Source organism: Neolamprologus brichardi, chromosome 23, assembly GCF_056152115.1.
Source record: "Neolamprologus brichardi isolate AB-2024 chromosome 23, ASM5615211v1, whole genome shotgun sequence".
NCBI lineage: Eukaryota > Metazoa > Chordata > Actinopteri > Cichliformes > Cichlidae > Neolamprologus > Neolamprologus brichardi.
The window spans coordinates 18,870,590-18,876,987 of NC_142125.1; positions in this window are offsets into that span (position 1 = coordinate 18,870,590).

Genomic DNA, 6,398 nt, shown 5'->3' on the forward strand with positions numbered 1-6,398 from the left:
GTTGCCAGCTTATTGCCAGCGATGTGGAAAATATAAACAAGAAACTACTTTGGGTTTAAATAGCCCTTTCACAATGTTTAGCCTCTTTTATAAAACCTGTCTGGCACAATGCCCTAAAGGCAAACTTTTCCAATGTGTAATGAATTTCTTCTCATGTTGAAAATAGCCACCATTATTCAGTGCGTCTGTGTGGGCGCCCCGTGCTAGCAGATCAACATATTTAATTATCTTATTTTGCCTGACCAACCAGTCAAAAAAATCCCCTAAATGCACTATTTAGCGTCAAAGAAAACAGGGTGATATCAACTGTTTAGAAGCTTGTTCTTCTTCTTCTAAAAAAAAAAAAGACTTAAATGATGAAACAGAAAAGCGTAAAAAGTTGATTAACTGGTTGGTTTAGCTCCAAGGTACTTGTAAAATTTTGGAGAGAGAATATGAAATTAGAAAGACATTAAAGCACGTGGTCATTATTATTCATTAATATTTGATGTGAACATTTTTTGTTTACAGGTTTTTGTTTATACCCCAGGAGCTATGTTGTCATGGACTCTTTCTTCGTCTCCCAAGGCAAAAAAACATTAACATCATAATTTAATGGATCCCTCTCTAAAATGCCACATTTTTGCATTGGAAAGGTTTATGTTTCCCAAAAATCCCAGGAACTGTGTTGTCGTGGGCTTTTTCCTCTTGTAGGGTGTCGCAAGGCAAATTGGTCTTGGGTGAGGGGCCAGACAAACAGCAATGAAGGGAAGCCCAAGGATAAGTGCCTGGGCCAGGGGTGCTACTCACTTCAACTGAGGATATATTTGGGCTTTGGAAGGAATTCTTTGGCGACCTCCTCAATGACATGGCTTCCATAAATGAAGCAGAGTCTGGGGATGAGGGGCATGACTTGCCTATCACTAGGAGTGACATCATTAAGGCAGATAGCCACCCACAGTTCCTTTAGGCTCTGGATGTTGCAGCTCTGTTTTGATTAATATTCCTTCGCAATATCGTGAGGATGTTTAAGGCAGCACCAAGACAAAGATTAGTCTTGGCAGATTTGGATGGTGATTCCCGTTTTGAAGAAGGAAAGCTGGATGGTGAGCTGTAGTTACAGTGGGATTACTCCTTCCTAGGAATCACTCCTCAGCCTCCCTAGGAAGGTCTATTCCAAGGTTTGAGAGTGGAGAATCTGTCCATTAGTCAAACCTTGGATTCAGGAGGAACAATCTGATTTTTTTTGTCCTTTCACAGATCTTTGGACCAACTCTTTATCCTCTTGAGGATATTTGAGTTTGTCCAACCAGTCTACATGGCTTTTGTGGACTTGGAGAAGGCCGCTTTGTTGCTCTGAGTTTGAGTAAACTCTCTTCATTTCTCTCTGCTTTTTACCAGCTCCCATCTGTTCAGATGGAGGCAGCTGATCTGCGGATGACTGTGTCTCTGTGTGGCAGAGTTCACAAGAGGTTTGGGAAGAAAACTTGTTTGCTTTCACATGATATCAGCATAATAAATTCTGACTTGCCACAGTCCACATGATTGCACACAGGCCTCTCCTTGCACCTGACCTTATGTCATCGATCTTACAATTGTCCCAGTTGTCTATTTTTGACTGAAGGTTGACTGTAGATGAAATTTGAAGAACAAATAATGTAAAAAGATTTTATTAGATTTGTTGCTGGAAGAGTTGGAAAGTTAAAAATCTTCTACTTAACTTCATTATGAGTTAAAGACTGAAATATCCATACAAAATATGAAATATGAGTTTTAAAATAAATCGGCCGGGTTGGTCCCGGGATGGTCAAACCCAGTATCACGGTAAAACGTGTAATAGACATGTTGGTCCACCGTGTCCACTTTGTGCTTTGCCTCTCCAAAAAGCGAAATGGACATGCATGCAGAAATTGCTTTACTGCATGGAGAAATTGTCTTACCAGCAGGAGGAGATAATATATTTAAAGCAGTGAGCAAAAACATTCCAGGGTCCTTAATTGTCAGAAATGATTAGGCTAGGCGGCTAATGTGTATTTACATGTAAATGTGTTAATATTTGCATAAGATAAAATATCTCTGCTGTTACTGCAGCTTACTGCAACCTACTGCAACTTCTGCATGTGCGTACATTTCACATTTTGAAGAGGCAAAGCATGGAATGGACACAGTGGACTAGTGTGTTTATTACACGCTTTGTCATGATATCGGGTTGGATGTCCATAGGTTGCCCATAAGTTCAAAAGCACCACTTTATAGGTTGCCAAGATTAAATTCTTGGGGGACAGAGGAAAGTTTTGGAAAAATGTGTGTTACAGGCTTGAAACATACTTTACACTGACTTGCATTTATTTCAAAGTCATGCTGAAAGTTATGCCCTTGCATACAAACAAACAGATCAGGATCCACTATGTCAGGAACTACAATGGGATCAGGAAAAAGCCTGGCACTGAGCATTGCCACACTAACGCCATCCCTAATGTGAAACATGGTGGTGACAGCATCATGCTGTTGGGGTGTTTTCCAACCACAGTAACTACAACAGAAGCCAGTGTAGAGGCAGAAATTAATGCAGAAAGTTGTTGGGGTTTATATTTAACCAACACAATGATCCAAATCATCCATGCAGCAAAGAAATGTAACTCTCTAATAGAAAACTCGTAAAGCCCAGGCCTGAACTGAACAGAGCAACACTGGAGAGATTTAAACAACAATCAAGTTCCGAGAAGATGGGGACTCTTGAAGGATCAGTCTCAAGAATACCTGAGGCAGTTCCTGTCAAAAAAAGATTTCTAAAGTTTTAATTGAGAAGTTTATGTTTCATTTAAATTTCAGTATTTTACTGTTATTACATGCACAGAACGTACCAAAGCCTGTTTCTATTTTTACAGTGTGTGTGGATCAGTGAAGAAATTGTATAATTTAACTTTTAAAGATTAATCTAACCTGTAAAAAACTGAAAAAACTCCATTGTATGTGGTGAAAATCTAAACAGCACTTTAAAAACGTATTAGAATAAACAGCTAAACATAAAATGGTTGCTGTTTTGGGGTAGTTATTTGAAATAGTTGTAAAAACAACAGAGGCTATACAGCAGGAGCGGTGAAATGAGGTGACTAACAACTGAAGCAGGTAATGACTAATCTGTGATGGATTACTCCTGAACGTCTGCCAGAACTGCACTGTTACTGTCTGCATCCCAACACACAAACACGCACACACACACTCACATACTTTAAATAAACACATTCTTCTAGTTGTTGCGTTTGTAGACTTGAGTGTGCGCACACACACACACACTGTGCAACTTACATTCCTGGGAGGGGATGTTTGACTGACAGCCCGGGGGCGTGGTCAGCATGACTAGGTAACATTGTGGTTTCTGTGCGTGTGAGGAAGGTTCGTTAACAGTCTGTCACTAATTGTCACAGATGCAAAAGCAGTTGTGTCCTGATTTTCCCACTGAGGGTGTTTTTGGGTGAAATGTTCAACACATTTCTGTCTAGTTCTAGAACTTAAGATGGATTTTAGTAGCTTAGAAAATTTAATCGACTTCCGCATAGACTATGATATATCTAGAAGAGATGGTATGAAACTGTAGTACTTGTGAGAGGACTTGGTAAGGACAAGACAAATGGCAAGGCTTAATACAAGATTCCTATTAGGGGAGTGCAGAACTGGGAGGATGACCATTAATGGACAATAGGACTTAGAAGGGACTAGAAGACTAGAGGATTTGGCAACTTAGAGGATATCTGTGGAAACTGAGGACACTGAAGATTATGCATTACGTTGGACTAGAGAAAAACAACTTTAAAGTGAATTCAACATTTTATGGAGAGAAGAGGCCTGAAAGGAACATCTGAAGAACTCAAAGACTAGAAGATGACTTAAAAAGGCTAAAAGACCCAGGGAAGAACTCAAAAATTGATCTGTGACTTTAGAGGTGTACTCATAGTAAATTAACAAGATTAAGACGACTAGAAGGGAGATATAAAAAAGGCATTACGTTACTTGGGTATTGGAGTGCTTGGAAACTGTGGAAATGACACAAAGGGTAAAAGACAACTTTGAAAGAGACTTTTGGGGGGACTAACGATAGAAAAGAGGCTGAATAGAGAACAAACAACTGAAAGAGTGGGAAAATGGTCCAGAACTAGCAATCACTGAGAACTGGGAAACTTGGAGAAGGCTTTATCATTGAATTTGACTTTTAAGACCACTAAGGATTAAAGACTCATTTTACCATAGGATAACATCAGATAGATTCAAGAACTTACAAGGATTTTGGATTCCTTGAATTGAAGGCCTGGGAGAATGATTTGTGGATGATTTGGAAAGAGATCTGAACCTGGAGGTTGGGGGTGAGGCTGATCTGCAGATGTCTAAGAGAACTTAAAGACTGAATTATGTGGACGTGAAGAGTAACTGAAAGTCTTAAAGAAGACAGATCATGGACTGCAGAACTTGAAAAATGATTTTTGAGGAGGCCTGTAGAGGATTGGAGGAGTGGGAGCCCTGAACTGTTTTGTAGAGACTGGGTGGCCTCACGCATACACACTGAGGGAAACACATTAGGAAGACAAATGGCTGCAGTCAGACAGATGTTTATCCAGCAGGCTATTTAAAGAGAAGCGATTGTGGAAAAAGATAAAGATGGTGGGATGACAGGAAATGAGAGATCAAGGCTGAGAAAAAGGAAAACATGGATAAGGAAGGGCATTAATGATTTGTTTCGCTATTTAAATCTTTTTATGCATTTCATTGATCATTCTGTTTAATTTTATGGGGCAGTACAGTGGCCCAGTGCTTGTCACTGTTGTTTCACATCAAGAACGTCCTCCATCCAAATCTAATGTCCAGGTACTCCGGCTTCTGTCCACAGTCCAAATGTAGTTAGTGGGTTAGGTTAATTTGGTCGTGGCCCATAGGTGTGAATGGTTGTCTTTCCATTCACACTCACAGACTGGCATCCTGTCCAGGGTATACTTTGTCTCCTGCCTGTGGTAGCTGGGATAGGATCCAGCCTCTTTGCAACACTTAATTGGATAAAGAGAGGAAGATTGATAAATGTTTAATTTAAAAACATTTTAAGTAAAATGCTAGATTAAAGCAAACTTAAGAATATATGATTTTGTTCATGTTTACATTTATTTGAAAGGGACAATGTTCATTAATTAATGTAAACATGCCAGTTTTACAGGTCAGCCTGATTGGAAATTATTGATGAAATTTAATGAATATTTAACTTAGTGAATTATTGGTACCATTTTCAATCATCAAGCATCTTTAAACCATTATAAAATTATGCACAAATGAAAAAATAACTCATTAATACTTTATCAAAACATGTTTTGAGTTTGTTCAAAAATACCAGAAAATATTAGCAAAATATTAGTGTCCAAAACTGATATTACATTTTTTTTTAACTAAAATGTCAGAATTAAACATCAGCAAATGTAAAATAAAAATAAATATAAAAAAAATAAAAAGACCATTAAAAAATGATTTTTTTGTAAAATTTGATGTAAAACGTGTAAAAATATTATTGAAATGCATGTAAAATCAATAAATCTCTAAGAAATATATTAATGGAATCATTGCAACACATCAAATGTCAGAATAAAGTATTAGGAAATACTAAAAAAAAACATGCAAATATTACAATATAATAGTTTAAAAAGTCTAAATGATTCCTACAAAATATGCATTAAAATGTATGAAAATACAGGTATGGTAAGGTATACAGGTAAATACAAGTAAATAAGGTATGAAACTGTCCAAAAGGTAAACTGGTAAACTGGGTGGTTCAAGATCAGCTATGTCTAAATTCAATAAGCTCCCTTCTCTAAATATTTACGCGCTGCATTTTCTCAGCAGTAGATGGAGTCGTGAACTTACAGGTTACACAACATTACTACTGAGTGATATAACTGTGTGATTTGTTATATCAGCCACAGCGATGCTGGCAGCTAACATTAAGTCCAGCTAAAGATGCCAGAAAATCATATTTATCTCCAGTCAGGAAGTCACTGCCTCTGAAAATTTTTATCTTGTTTTCTACATTTGTAGAATTTACACTTTTCCCATTCAAATGTCATTATTTAAAATAAAAAAAAAACATAATAATATAATTTAAAAATTCAGCTAAGTGTAAAAATGCCTTACGAGTCAGAAGCAAATCACCCACTATAATCAGTTTGAGACTACAAGTAGTATCAGTGGTGGATATTAGTGATGCACGAATCATGAACGAATCGTTCAATACTCGAGAATCACTTTACTGACTCATGAATCATGATTCACAAGCCCAACTGACTCACTGACTCATCCCTGTTGCTGTTAGCAGCAATATATCTAGCTTATAATTAAAATTGTGGAGAAAAACACAACATCTAGTATCGTAACAAAAAAAAAAATCT